This window comes from Triticum dicoccoides, chromosome 7B, assembly GCF_002162155.2.
Source record: "Triticum dicoccoides isolate Atlit2015 ecotype Zavitan chromosome 7B, WEW_v2.0, whole genome shotgun sequence".
Lineage (NCBI taxonomy): Eukaryota > Viridiplantae > Streptophyta > Magnoliopsida > Poales > Poaceae > Triticum > Triticum dicoccoides.
The window spans coordinates 689870111-689885802 of record NC_041393.1 but is presented as its reverse complement, the minus strand read 5'-3'; the positions used below and the strand labels follow the sequence as shown (position 1 = coordinate 689885802).

General features: G+C 47.1%; 1 long non-coding RNA gene across 1 annotated transcript; it reads right to left on the bottom strand.

Annotated features, from left to right (window-relative positions):
• Positions 1-405: 405 nt before the first annotated feature.
• Positions 406-997, bottom strand: LOC119336215. The gene is made up of 2 exons (XR_005162286.1): positions 853-997; positions 406-752 (listed from the first exon to the last, which is right to left on the bottom strand). It is a non-coding gene; the product is annotated as an uncharacterized LOC119336215 (long non-coding RNA).
• Between the last annotated feature and the right edge of the window lie 14695 nt (positions 998-15692).

Genomic DNA, 15692 nt, shown 5'->3' with positions numbered 1-15692 from the left:
ACTTTTTTTTGTAGGGGAGTATATAGTTGTTCTTTAGTGACGGAGAATATACTCCTAGTTCTTTTACATGGGTATATGCTGGTCTTATGTGAGAGTCTAGTCTCTGCAATGAGTTATAAGAAAAGTTAGATGAAAGTATACAATAAAAGAGTATGTGAAAAGTTAGATGAAACAACATGTGTAATACATTTTGTAATGTGGTCGTATGTCTCCGGAGAAAAATACAGCACTTGTTGAAGTGGGAAATGTACATTCCTTTCCAAAATAGAAAATTCTAGCAGCAATTTCATATTGAGACAATACTGAACATATAAAGAAGATGGCAGCAAGGTGCCGTTCTTGATCCTTCAACCAAATGTTTCAACATAGTGATTAAACTAGAAACCAGAGGTACTGTTCCTTTTCGTTGGGTATATACTACTTTCCCAAAGAAGAAATAGCAGCTGAAATCACTATTTGTGAATCCATTTGATCATATGTCCACTAACAAAAATAATTAAAGAAATATGTTCATCTGTTCACGGCTGACTCGGCGCCGCTAGCGGTAGGGTCAACAGAGTGTGCTGAAGATCGACGATGGGATGCTACGCCATTCACCCCCACAAGCCAGATGAATCAATTCTTCCACGTGAGACATCCAGCCTCGATCTAGCAAGGACATCCACAAAGCACCAGAAAATTCTCTCATCCACAAAAATTAACTAGTCAGCAAACAATCAGATCCTGGACGGGGCGCACGCTCCTCTTCACATCTAGAAGAAAGCAAGACAATTTTGGTTAATGGATTGGAACATGCTACGGATCTAGAACAGGGAATCAACACGCACAGAACGTCCAAGAGAAATCACTGACCTTTGATTAAAATAAACCTCGGATCCGGTTGGTCTGGCGCTCTCTGATCCGTTGGCCAATGGAAGCTGCAATTTGGATCAATCGCCGGGGAGTGATAGCGGCGGCCGCCGCGGTTCCGCGCTGACGTGTATCCAGGGGCCGGCTGCTTCAGTTCGGGATGTGTGAAGCCGAGGGAAGGATTAGATGCGAGAGCGCCCGAAAAATCAGTGTGTTTGCTAATTTATATAGTCACACCTCGGGTTTGACAATTGTGAACCGAGGAAGGAGGGAGTATGTATTCCTAGGAGTACTAACCCATTTTCTTATATATATATACATATATATATATATATATATATATATATATATATATATATATACCTGCTAAACTAAGTCTACGCGCGTTACATCTTAACCTACGCTCCGGCCACCGATCGACCCAACCGGCCGTACGCGCTAATTAGACGAACCACGCGCTCGCTAGTCATCTATCGTAACCGCTTACGACCAGACTCGACGCGCTTTGCCTGGCATGGATTTCTTCGCAAAATATCCAGCAGTAATGAGTTACAATCACCAACCACTAATTAAACTAGCTCTGCATGAAGTAGTATTGATGTGGCCGTCACTGTTATATAGCAGTAGTAATGCATTACTACATGTGAGTCTAGATTTACTAGGTCACTATTATAAAGCAATAGTAAAGCATTACAACATGTGAGCCTAGACTTACTAGGTCACTATTATATAGTGGTAGTAATGCTTTACTACATGTGAGCCGAGATTTACTAGGTTTACCATGCGCAGGATCAAAGCATCTCTAATTTTTTTTTCATTCATATTTTTTATTCCATTACGTTCACTCCATCCTTTTACTGCTGCTAGTAATTGGTTACTACTACATGTTAGCAAGGTTTTACTATGTTCAGAGATCAAATCATCAATAAAGCATTGCCTGGTAAAGAATCTTTGTCTATTACCATCTATATTATCCCTATTACTACCAATGCGTAGTGACCACCAAGTCGGAACGGAGCGGAGCACACATGGTAAAAAAATTTAATGCGTTACTTTTTCTTACAAACATCGTTACCCTCAAAAAATGTGCGGTGGAGAGCTCCACGAGCTGCCCGCCTAATTTGGACCGGCCGGAGCGCACGCTAAGCATTATGCGCGCTCGCGCACAATAGCGCCACCATATATATATATATATATATATATATATATATATATATATATATATATATATATATATATATATATATATGTATATATATTATGCTAATATTAGCAGAATAACTATTCTGATAACACTTCCGCACTGCACGCTCAACGCAAGTGCACGTCATTCTTTGAACCAAGTGTGCTGCAGTACTCACACAAGTGAACTTCTCGTCGGAGAAAACTGCACGCGTTGTTTTTTAGGTATTATTTTTGCTCTAGCTTTTAACCGTTTATCGGAAGGAGGCGTGTAATATACCGTTGAAAAGCTATGGATTAGGCGCAACTTTAACATGTTGAACACTTTTCGAGATTCCACACGGTTTAAGAGCAGTTTTGAAAATGATGCGGCCTATGACGAGTGGCAGCGAGCGCTTTTTCGCGATTTCTTCTAAACCGCTCGTCGAAACGAAGCAAATGATACACCGTTGGAAAGATGTCATCGCGGCACATGTTATTCATATCTATCATTTTCTCTAATTCTTTATGATTTAAGAGCAGTTTCAAATCTACTAAATCACGCAATTCTATTTTTCAAAAAAATTCAAATTTTCGGTATTGTTTTCGCTCCAGTTTTTGGGCCGTTTGTCGAAACGAGGCATGTGATACACCGTTGGAAAGCTACGGACGAGGCGCAACTTTAATATGTTGAATTGTTTTTGAGATTCCTTATAGTTTTTAGTTAATTTTGAAAATGGTGTGGCTGACAATGAGTGGCAGCGGTCGTTTTTCGCCATTTTTTTACAAACCGCTAGTCGAAATGATTCAAATTATACGCCGTTGGAAAGATATCGACGAGACACAACTTTTTCATGTAGAATACACTCTCTAATTCCTTATGATTTAAGAGCAGTTTCAATTTTTACCAAAATGCGGAAACTCTGTTTTTCGTGACACCCAAATCGACTTGTGTACTGCATCAGACAGAAGAATGCACTGCTTCAGACAGAAAGCCGCACCCCATCATATGGGCAAGCAAACTGCTTGATTTCTTTTATTTTACACGTAAATTTTCTCATGCGAGGAAGTGGACGGGACTTCACATCGGGCGTAAGTGAACCCCCAAAGTATCGAGAAGTAAACCACATTACTTTATTTGTCGTTGCGGTAACATTTTTTCTTTGCACTTACAAGATGATGAACATCAGACACCCGACCACACTGCTTCAGTTAGGAAATCGCACTGCATCAAATGGTTCACTTTACAAGATGAACAACACCAGACACCCGACCACACTGCTTCGGTTAGAAAACTGCACTGCATCAAATGACTTCAGTTAGAAAACAACACTGCATCAAATGATCAAGCGAACGGCATTACTTTTTTTGTCATTTCTCTACCATTTTTCATTTAGCACATCTTTGCACTTCATTTCCTTCTTTCTTTTTTCTGTTTGGAGTTTTGGGTTTCCACATTGGCGAGTTGTACACGTGCGAAGAAGCGAACCGCATGGTCAAGGGAAATGAGCTGCAACACAATTCAAAATGAACTTCTTTGATAAACAATTTTCAAACGAGTCCATATAACTTTTATACATAAAATCATCAAACACGGAAAACACCATTTTGCACTGCATGTCCACATGATCGAAACTGCATGCTCATGTCTGAACATCACCATGTTTCGGTGCAATCAAATGAGACCCTATAATCTTTATACAAAAAAATCCACAAACAAAAAAGTAGCGTATGCACTGCATGTCCAAATACTCCAAACTGCAATTTATGAACACATTCAAATAAAGTCCCTGTAATTTTTATACATAAACTCCTCAAAAACAAAATGCACCATTTTGCACTGCATGTTCACATGCTCCAAACTGCATGGTATGATCTGAGCCACACTGTAATTCATATGACCCATAGCAAAGAAAGTCGGGGAGTTGCGGGCTCACGCGAGCTGGTCGTCAGAACTGCTTCGAGACGTCGGTGTACGTCATCGCATGGCGAGGTTGACTGCACCGACTAACGACCTGGATTGCATTCTGTCGCGAGGTGAACCGCAACACCACGCGCATCCAAAATGCACGTTTTGTGTTGGGAACGACCTGCGGGTTGAATGGAAGTGCTGCTGCAAAATAATCAAAAAACTGCACTCAAACTGTTTTGTTACTAATTAGAAACAGGACTGCGGGATTTTTCAATAATTAGAATAGGCTAATGAACCGCACTAGGTCCTTTCGTGGGAGTGCTGCTGCGCTCTCGCACTGAAACCGATCCATGTAACCGAACTGACACAACGAGTGGTGTGGACGCGAGGTGGACTCGCCAGAGAGAGTTTGCTCGTCGGAGGTGAGCTGCACGGGGGCGGTGTTGGGGATACACATAACAGATAAGCCCACGAAGGGTCAAAGTATCATAAAGCATGGGGTCCACACAACATGTGGGTCCAGATAAATTTCATACATGCATACTATCCACTCGGACAAGCAGCATACTATCCACTCAACCAAGCAGTATACCATCCACTCGGATGATAGTTCACCACACGACCGTACGACTCACTCAGATATACGAAGACCAGCAGGCAAAAAAGGAGTCGACATCATTCTCATGGTGAGGGCTTGGTAGTGGGCTGGCATTATGGCATTCATGCCCCACTTTGTAACATAGGAGGTGAGGGGGTGACACACTCTATATAAGCCACCCCACCACTAGACTTGGGGGGCTTTTTCTTCCATCTCTCTCTCTTTTTCATCATTAGTCTCAGGACTACGGGGATCCGTTCTCCTCTCATTGTAATCTCCGGATACATACTAAGATAAAACAAAGCCTCTTCGGAGCACGAGACATAGGGTTGTTATCTCCACCGTGAGAGGCCCGAACTCGCTAAAACCACCGTGTCACCCATATGCACCTCGACAGATCATGCTCCTTTATCCTATCCCTCTCCTATTGTCGGAATCGTTACCACGACAGTTGGCACCCACCGTGGGGCCTGGCGTCTATCGAGCCATGGTGCAAATGGTTTTTCCATTTATTTTTGGCAACAACTCAAACATTGGCTGGGTGGAATTCTGGGCATTGCGCCATTAGTACAAACACAAGAATCAGGGAAGTATCTATTTGATCTAGTCTTTATTTGAATTAATTATCTAACAATGGGTTGATCTTTTTCTCCTGTAGGATCAAACATCACCAAAGCGTGTTCAATCATTAAACGAAAAAGGAGGAGAGATAATTCATCCTTATTCAGCACCACAAGGCTCCTTCGCCCGTTCGCTTGCCCAACGACGGTTTCCATGCCGTGCAGACGCCCGCCTCGCCGGCAGCGCAAGGCTCCTCTGCCCGGTCGACTGCCCGCCGGTGGCCTCCATGTAGCGAGGCTTCCCCAGCCGATCACCAGCTTGACAGCGGCGTCCGCATCGTGCAGGCATAGGCTTGACCGACGAAGCGAGACTCCTCCCTTTCCGCTCCGCAGAGGCATGAACCTGGCCGGCAGCGCGGAGCTTCTCCGCCCGGTCAACTGTTCGCCGACGGCATCCACGCCACGGGGCATCTCCGACCGGGCGCCTGCCCACCGGCGGCCTCCACGACGCGGGGATCCTACGCCCGGGCTACCTGTGGGAAAAGGAAACGCCCATCGCATGCAATGCTTCAATTTTGGCTTAATTAGTACTGACGCCATTTGCATGCAGATTCTGAACTTGGGGCAACGCCTTCAATGCGCTGGACATGGGGACAACTCCTTCAATGCACGAACGGTAACGCCTTTGGCTTAATTAGCGCTAATTAATGCCTCTTACATGCAGATTCTGTGTACTCCTACATGGTCAGGACCGTGGGCTGTTTCTTTCATCAATTAACTGCATGCATGAATATTTGAAAATGGAAGGAATCTTCAACGCCGGATTAATTGGCTGCCTCATTAATCAGCCATTCAAACAAGGTGCGTTGATCCATTTTTTTCCGCAGCCACCTGCACCAGCCACCAGCGCACACGCAGCTTGCGTTGACTTCAAGCTGGCCCACCCGGTCCTCTACTCTGAGTGGGTACTTTGGTATGCTCGGACGAGTCTACATCACTCGGACGCCCCGCGCATCATCACTCCGCAGGACGCGTCTACATCACTCGGATGCCCCTCGCATCATCACTCTGTGGAACATGTCTACATCACTCACACGCCCCGCGCATCGTCACACCGCAGCACGCATCTACATCACTCGGACGCCCCATGCATCGTCACTCTGCGGCACGCGTCTACATCGCCCGGACGCTCCGCGCGTCGCCACTCCGCGGGATGCGTCTACATCACTTGGACGCCCCGCGCATCGCCGCTGCGCGACATGCGTCTACTTCATCGGACTCCCGCGCATCGTCACTCCACGGGACGCGTCTACTTCAACGACCGCCCCGCGCATCGCCACTCGATTGGTCATCTCATAACCACTCGACCGCCCCGCGCGTTGCCATAGGTTGGTCACCTCATAACCACTCGGCCGCCCCGCGCGTCGCCATAGGTTGGTCACCTCATAACCACTCGGCCGCCCCACGCGTTGCCACTCGGTTGGTCACCTCATCACCACTCGGCCGCCCAGTGCGTCGCCACTCAGTTGGACACATCTACATCAATCGGTCGCCCCTCACATTGCCATCTGTTGAACACATCTTCATCACTCGGCCACTCGCGTGCCTTCGGACAGCTAATTCATTCTAGCACTACATTCTATTATTTCCCCGTGCCTGAGTATCCGGTAATTCACAAATCATGTTCACTCGGAGGCCACGCCACCGAGTATGCCCCTACGCTCGGTTTCTTATTTTCACATACTTGCTCAGTACTCACTCATGAGTCCAACTTCCATTTTAACGCATACGTCATTCACGAACACCATGTGTTCTTCATTTCGAGTTGGCATCAGTCCTCGGGGGCTGCAACTCAGTCGGAACACTACACTTCTGTTTTATTTGAGCCAGCACTCCAACATGTCCAGTTGGATCCTTCACCGTCAAGTTCGACTAGATCCTTCACTCTTTTAGAATCTTGTTGGTTTTGAACCAGCAAGCCCCTTGCACTCCCAGTGGGTGTCTATGGGTGTTATTTACACAAATCATATCAGCACACATCAAATTTCCTCAAGAAATTATTTCGTTGGCTTGTGCCATTTTTTGCACAAGTTACGTGATCACTCGACGGCCCTATGCGCCAACTTCATCGCTGCTCAGACTCGATCACCGTACCGGTGTCGGTGTCAAAACCGGCGGATCTCGGGTAGGGGGTCCCGATCTGTGCGTCTTAGGATGATGGTAACAGGAAGCAAGGGACAGAATGTTTACCCAGGTTCGGGCCCTCTCGATGGAGGTAAAACCCTACTTCCTGCTTGATTAGTATTGATTATACGAGTAGTACAAGAGTAGATCTACCACGAGATCGTAGAGGCTAAACCCTAGAAGCTAGCCTATGATGATTATGAGTGTGATCATGATCGGCCTTCTAAGGACCAACCTCTCCGGTTTATATAGACACCGGAGAGGGCTAGGGTTTACACGGAGTCGATTACAAGGAAGGAAATACAATATCTGGATCGCCAAGCTTATCTTCCATGCAAAGGAGAGTCCCATCCGGACACGGGACGGAGTCTTGAGTCTTGTATCTTCAAGCTCCAATAGTCCGGACAAAGTATAGAGTTTGGCTGTCCGGATACCCCCTAATCCAGTACTCCCTCAGTAGCCCCTGAACCAGGCTTCAATGACGATGAGTCCGGCGCGCAGTCTTGTCTTCGACATTACAAGGCGGGTTCCATCCCCGAATACTCCAAAGTAATTATTGAACACTTAGACCGTGTCCGGATCTGCGAGATGATCCTCAAATACTATCGTAGGGAACATAGCATAAATCTGATCTGCTGGCAATCTTCGTACGTCGTGCCCTTGCATCGTGGCCCGGTCCAAGACGAACCGGCATTTCTCGATATGGGCGTGCGTAACCCCACGACGACCGTTGGCATGACTCCGTGTGTTTTTAGATAAGCCTCAACCAGTCACGCTAAGGACTCTTGATATTCACCCCCTTTATAAAGGGGCCGGGGTATATGCCTCTTTTCCACCTCCCTTACGTTTTTTCGCACCTCGAGTTCTAACACCCGAGACCCAAGCTCAAACACTCCAGATCCTCCAATATGTCCGGATCCAACCCTCAAGGCCGGTGGGTGGCCTCCTCGATCCAAGAGGAGGACATTGCGAGGCTTAGGGAGGTCGGATATCTGACCGCCGATATCTAGCACAGGCTTCCTGCTCCAGGGCAGGTCATCCCTACACCGGAGCCTAGTGAGAGCGTTGTGTTTGTCCCTCACTTCCTCCGCGGCTTAGGCCTCACCCTTGATCCCTTTGTGAGGGGGCTCATGTTCTATTACGGTTTATATTTTCATGATCTAGCCCCGGACGCTATCCTCCATATCTCGTCGTTCATCATTGTGTGCGAGGCTTTTCTCCACGTCACTCCACACTTCGGCTTATGGCTTAGGACCTTCAATGTGAAGCCAAAGATGATCAAGGGGCGACATGCGGAGTGCGGAGGTGCCATAATAAGAAGGAACGTCGATGCCCCATGGCCAGAGGGTTCTTTCCCAGAAATATCTGTTGTATGGCAGCGGAGGTGGTTTTATGTCACGGCTCCCATAGGCACAAAGTAGGTGGCCGCCCCCGAGTTCCGCTCGGGCCCTCCGTCACAATTGGTGTCATGGACCGACATAGGACGGAATTGGGGGCCCGCTAGTGATGTACCAATACTATAGAGCCGTATCCGGGAGCTTCTTGAGAAGGACATTAACCTTGTCAGCATAACTCAAGTAATGCTAATCCGACAGATGTTGCCGTGCGAACGTCGACCTCTCCAGATGTGGGAGTTCAATCCAGAGGGTCACTACTAGGGAAAAGCCTAGCAGCAGCGCGGGTACCGGCGCTACTAATAAGGCACTACAACTAACGTATAGCAGTAGCGCCTGTTGTCCCACGCTATTGCTATACAAGAATAGCTGTAGTGCTCTTTGAAAAGGGCTCTACTGATATTATCTGCAGCACTTTTTACAGGGAAGCGCTACTGGTAAGGCGGCGCTACTGCTAAATTCCCCCCCTCGCTACTACTAATTTTATTAGTTTTTTTTCATGCATATTTGTTTTGTATTTGAATAGGCTTTATACAATAATCTTTAGCATATAATACACATACAAATGTAATCATAGCATATACATACAATTAGTCTCATCAAATCATGTCATCATCATAATCATCATCCAACACGAAGTGGTCTCTCGTCATCAATCTCGAAAATAGCGATACAAGTCTCGATTACTTGCAAATACATCGGCATCCATCTAAAAAATGATATACGCGAGAAGAGCTATCACTTTGAGTACATGAGTTCGTATCCCTCTCTCGCATTAGCGTGAACCTAAACTAACTACTGCCTGTCGCTCGGAAACCGGAAACCGGTACACCTGGGCCTGACACTCCGGCCACTTGTCGTATATATACTCCTGGCGTAGCACTTCTTCGCCATCTATGATCTATGCACCTGCATCGTCACATGAGTCGATTATATGCAACATATATAGTTGAGCAACATAAAGAGACAGACTTGGCAAAAATAGAAACAACATATCATAAGCATGAATAACAAAGTTCATCATACCCAAAATTCCCTAACTAGAGTGAATTTTGCTAGTCGAGGAGGAGGACGGTTTAATTACATCGCAAATAAAGTTTCACCGTGCATAACTCAAAGTTTTGTCATACAGAAAGTATGGACACATTGTCATATATCGACAATCACTCCATCATGTCGTGCCATCCATCCATGTCAGGGAGATAGTCCTCGAGCTTAGTGAAAGGCTTCATGTCGAGACGCTGAGAGGCTATCCATGTTCGGATGTCTTCCCGCGACATTTGTCCTTCTCCGTAGAACATCCCTATTTTTCCGACGACCTCTTTCATGATGATTTGGGCAAGTTCGCGCTGGATGTTATAGAACTCAGCTCGAAGTCGATGATCCTCGATATCTCCTATGTCCTTTGCCCATTGCAGAATATGGGCATCGCCAGATCTAGGTGACATGTGAAGGTTCTGGTGATCCTGTCTGTACTCCAGCATGTGGTGTAGGACATAGAATCCATCATTAAGAGAATCGTTCGGTTGCTGGATGCAGCAAAAGTCGGTCTTATGGCTGAAGGCGGCCCTGCCGCCCCTTCTCTTCTTGTCCCTAACCTCTCCACCCCTTCCTTGGTAATAAAACATAGCACTATCGAGAACATCTTTGATGTGGGTGTAATCCTTTTTGTGAATGTTCTTCGACGAGTCCAAGTAAAGAGCGTGGGAGAATCGGGTGTAGAGGATGATGAGGACGGCGCGCCCGCCGCTGCGCAAAATAAGTACACCTCAAATTAATTAGCCTCCACTGTGCAAATGAATTATTGAAATCGAAGGAAGGATAGCAGCGCGGATGACTTACACGGGTTGACAAGGCACGAGAATCGCCTCCATGTCCTTATTGGCGAGCATGAAACTGACGATGTAATCCCTCACGTATTCACGCTGCTCTGCATAGACTCCCAAGAAGCCCTCGTGCATGTAGTACGGGTCAGCGACACAGATATGTCGTATCTGCTCAACCCCAATGATGTAGTTCATGTGCAAGGCACAAAGGCAGACAAACGTAAAATCCAGCTTCTTCACGTGAAACATGTCGAATATGTAATCGAATCGGAGGAAGAACTTATCTGCGGGGAAGCTGTCGACGTACGACATTTGTCGCGGAACTTTAACCACGTAGAGTGGGTATCCTGGATCTTTCAAGACGATGAGGCCTTTCTCTACCCGCAGCACATCATCATGAAGTCTCCTTAGATCGCCGAATCTAGCCCGTAGCACTGTTGCAGGTAGGATTGGTTGACCGGGGATATGCAATTTATCCGCATCGGGGATATCTATACGGTCATGAAGCCGAGGCTGCTGAGGCGGCTGGATCATAGAATCATCTTTTTTGCCTTTCCTCGCTCTCTTCCTTGATTCTTTACTACCGGAAGGTCGTCAATAATACGTTGAGATGGTAATTCAGGCACCGACTCATGACGCTCAAACCCTGAGGAGGTGCCAGTATAGACATACTCTTCAGCGCCATCGTCATCCTCATCCTCATCCATGGCGACGTCATCAGCGACTAATGGAACCTCCTCCTTACCACGTCCGCTATCACCCAACCCGACACCCAACGCTAATTGGTTAGGTGGGGTGTTGATGTTCATACCTTGCTGAGGCTGCATGCTCGTTGGTGTGCTCACGGCCGCCTCCAGACGAAGCAGACTCTTTGGCCACAACAGGACCCACCCATTGCAACAATCACCAAGCCGCCGCGGGGTCTCGTCGTCATCCCCCACTAGTATTAGAGGAGGCAAATTCTCATGGCCCGATTTGACACTGGCCACGGAAACCTTGAAGACGTTCGGGGGGATCGGCCGGCTGTGGAACAATGGTTCCTTCGGCTCCATTATCGTCGCCTTCCCCACGTCCACCTTCTGTTCGCCGATGGTGTACAATATGGTGCACGGGGTTTCGTCATCCTGCAAAGAAAAGTCTGCGACGTGAGACATCCGAAAGGCAACGAAAACGGGAGATTATACATTTATATTGAAGGGGGCCGGTGTGACAGATACCGTGAGGGCGTCCAGCTCAGCCAAAGAGGAGGCACTACCTAGCACATCCGATGCGGGAGCCGGTGCGGGAGCAGGTGCGGGAGCCGGTGCGGGAGCAGGTGCGGGAGCCGGTGCGGGCGCAGGTGCTCCCAAGAAGTCAGCAAGGGGAAAGTCCTCTGCATTTTTTTCTGGATTTTGCCTTGTCCAAGTGAAAACGCCCGTCACCAAGGAAGTAGACATATCTCCAATCGCCTGTTTTGTGGCAGCTACCGCTGTTGCGACTGTCTGAGATGATTTCTTCTCAACCGCAATCTCAACCTTCTTGTCGATGTTTTCTTCAGTTAACCTCCGTCTTTCCTTTCTCTCCTCCGTGGTCTCACGGTAGTACTTCTTCCACGTGGCGCCGTCTCCTACACCGTGCACGCGTCCATACGACGGTCGAGTATCCACCGGTTGTCATTTCAATATGTTCAACGCCCGGTTGAATGGAGTGTCCCACTTGGGCCTCGCCAATGCCTCAGACGGCGAGTCGCTTTCGGCCGCAATCCGGTGCTGCTCTCTTTGCAAAAGGCACAAGGATTGTTTACAAATATGACTAACATGTGCAATCGAATTGATCCGAAACTAAAATTACCAGCAGTCTCATGAACTCCGTAATGACCGGTGTTGTCTCGTAAACCTTCTTCACTGGGTTCCAACGGTGCTGGGCCCTTAGGACGTCACGCTCCTGCAGGATGGTGAAATCCTCCAAGGGGTCTGGGATGCCCAGACTCGTGGCTTCCGCGTCCTCCTTGGCCCATTTGGACCTCTTTCCGCCGTAAACACGGCTTCCGAGGTGGTGGTTCCCAATGTTCCTCTTTTGAAGCCCCTTCATGTACTTAGACTTTTTTTTCGCAGCTTCGGCCTAGAAAGCCTCCTTGAATATTTGAAACTGCTCTTCCGTGATTGTCGGATTATCCTTTACAATCTCGGAGTAGGGTTCCCCGTCGTTGATATTTGCTTTCACTCGATTTTTCCAGGCGGCCAACGCGTCGCTAAACTTGGTCATGGCGTGTTTGTTTATCTTCTTCATTGCCGGGTCCTCATCTGGATCTTCATAATCCTTCTCATTCCGGCCCGGGAACAAGAATATCTGGTGAAACTTCTTTAGGAGGGAGCTCCTCATGTTTTCTATCTTCTGTAGTTTCTCATCGTTGATGGTGGCGGTTGTTCGTAGATGCAGCTTATTTTATAGCCGTAACACGCCCGCGCTTCCTCGGGCGCCTTTGGCTCAAAATTGCCGTCGTCCACCTCCGTGACCACCAGTCTAGTAGTCCTGAGTTTGTTCGGAACCCGTTGCCTCTTTCCTTTTGGTTCTACACCGGCTCTGCTCCCCGAGGCAGCGCCGGTCTCAATGCCGGTCTGAATCTCAGCACCGGTCTCAGCCTCAGCACCGGTCTGCGTGTCGGTCTCAGTCCCCGATGCCACCAGTGGGCCCAGCAACAACATCGGTTGATCGTCGGTAAGGCTAAAAAATTCGTCTGCCGCCCGGTAAACGTCATCGCAATCACCAGAACCCTGTCCTTCATCATTGCTAGCCATGTTTCCGATGATTAAATCTAGTCAATTAATTCGAGACCTAATAAAATGAATAATGACATAAAAAGGGACTATTGTTTTGCAGGAATGTTGACTCCTTCCTGGTGCGGCAAATCCCGGGCACTCGATATGTCCTAGTTTGTAGCACAAGTCATGCCGAAATTAACGGAAAATTTCGGCATGACCTTTGCTAAAAAGTGGACAAATCAAGAACCTGAAATTTGCCGGAACAGAAATGAATCAACATTCCGGCAAAACATAGGCCACTCAGCATCATTCCCTGGAAACAACAAAGCCACTTGGGCACAATCGAACAACTTCAATGAAAAGATATAACATGACCACTTCAATGAAAAATAAAATTTGCCTAAATTCTTTTCCTTGAAAAATAGTGGTCTTTTCAAGAATCAAAAACCTTTGCAAAATGACCTCACTAAACACTTCTCTGCCTAGGACAGAACCCAAATTATGTTGATCTAGTTATTCCTCTCTCTCACACAAACACACATTATTATCTCTAACCCTTCTCTTCCTAGGACAGAACCCAATTAAATTGCAAAGGAACTCCCTTTCTCTAACCCTTCTGACCTAATGCTCTAAAATAAAATATTCCTCTAACCTAGCCAGCCTACTTAACCTAGCTTGTTAATCCAACGAACCTAATTAACCTACCTATTTAACCTAGTTAGTTAATCTAGTTTACCTAGATAATTAACCATAATTAAACTAGTTAACGCAGCTAGTTCTCTTTCAAAGCCCAAAATAAATTTTTGCACTAATTAACCTAGATAATTAACCTAATTAAACTAGTTAACCTGACTAGTTCTCTGTCAAAGCCCTAACTAAATTTTTGCACTAACCTAGATAATTAACCTAATTAAACTAGTTAACCTAACTACTTCTCTGTCAAAGCCCTAACTAAATTTTTGCCCTAACCTAGATAATTAGCCTAATTAAAATAGATAACCTATGCATGAGAGAGAGGAGAGGTGGGGGCTTACAGAGGATGCCTCCGGTGGTGGCGACGGAGGCAGTGGTGGCGAGGGAGGCAGGGGCGCCTCCGGTGATGGCGAGGGAGGCAGGGGCGTCTCCAGTGACGGCGAGGGAGGCAGTTGTGGCAAGGAAGGATCCGGTGGCGTTGACGGCAGCTCCGGTGGCATTGACGAGGCCGCGCGGCTCCGTGGCGTTGGGGGCGGCTCCGGTGGCGTCGACGGCGCACGGCTCTGGTGGCGTCGACGTTGGCAGGAGACGGCGGCGAAGTGGGGCGACGGCGAATCGGGGAGAAGGCGGCGCGCGCGGTGGGTTGAGGGATTTGGTGGAGAAGTGGTGGCTGGGGGGAAACAATTTTTTGGTTAAGTCAAACTTAGCGGTAGCGCGTTTGGTGAAACACGCTATAGCTAAGATAGCTATAGCGGTTTTTACAAAACGCGCTGCTGCTATAGCTATGTAATTTTCTTCCATTTTTTAATTTCCTTTTCTGTTTCTATAGCGTGGGTCTAGGACACGCGCTGCAGCTATGTTAGCTACAACGCCTCTTACAAACACCCGCTGCTGCTATGTCTTCCTCCGTTTTTTTGCTTTTTCATTTATTTTGCTTTACATTTTATTTTTTCCTTTCTCCTTTTTCTATTTCTTTCATTTTCATTTACTTTTCTATTTGTTTTTCATCTTATTTTATTTCTGTTAGTAGTAGGGCTCTTCTTAAGAAACACGATGCTACTTATGCCCTAGCGGTAGCGCGTTTCTTCCAAGCCTGCTACTGCTATGTGTAGCCTATCATTCTAGCAATTGGCATATTAGTAGTAGCGCTTTTGACAGTACATGCGCTACTGCTAAGGTCGTATCTGTAGAGCGGTTTTCCTTCGATTGCTACTGCTATCTAGCACTAGCGCCCTTTTTTGACCCGCGCTGTTGCTAAATTTTTGTGTATAAGGTTTTCCCTAATAGTGGGTCCGCGGACTATTAAGCACTTCTTCGGCTTGAAGCTCAAAGGGATGTGTAAATTATTCTTCGGACCACAAGTAAAGTGTCCGGACACCACCAAGGATGCGAGCCTAAGCTGCAATCGCCTAGATTCCCAAGTAAGTAACCTTAAAATCGGACACTTTGTTTTATTTGTCATAGTCATTATTCTGAAAACCCTCTATGGCGAGGAATGGATCAGCAAGGCGGAGAGAATCAAGTGTCCGGCGCCACTTCCTGAAGGCTCGCCTAGTCCTACCATAGCCAAGATGCTTGGCCGAGTGGTTAGCAAAATGCCCTTAGGGAAAGATGAAGGAAAGGACTGTGAAGCCAAACTTCACACACTGTGCATCTGAACTGGGGGAATTGCTTCCTCCCCAAAGGGGGATATTCGGGGAGGGGAATCCATGCCCTCCTCCCCGCGCGGGAAGAAAAGGGCCGCCTCCGAAGACTTGGAGATGGAGATGCCCAA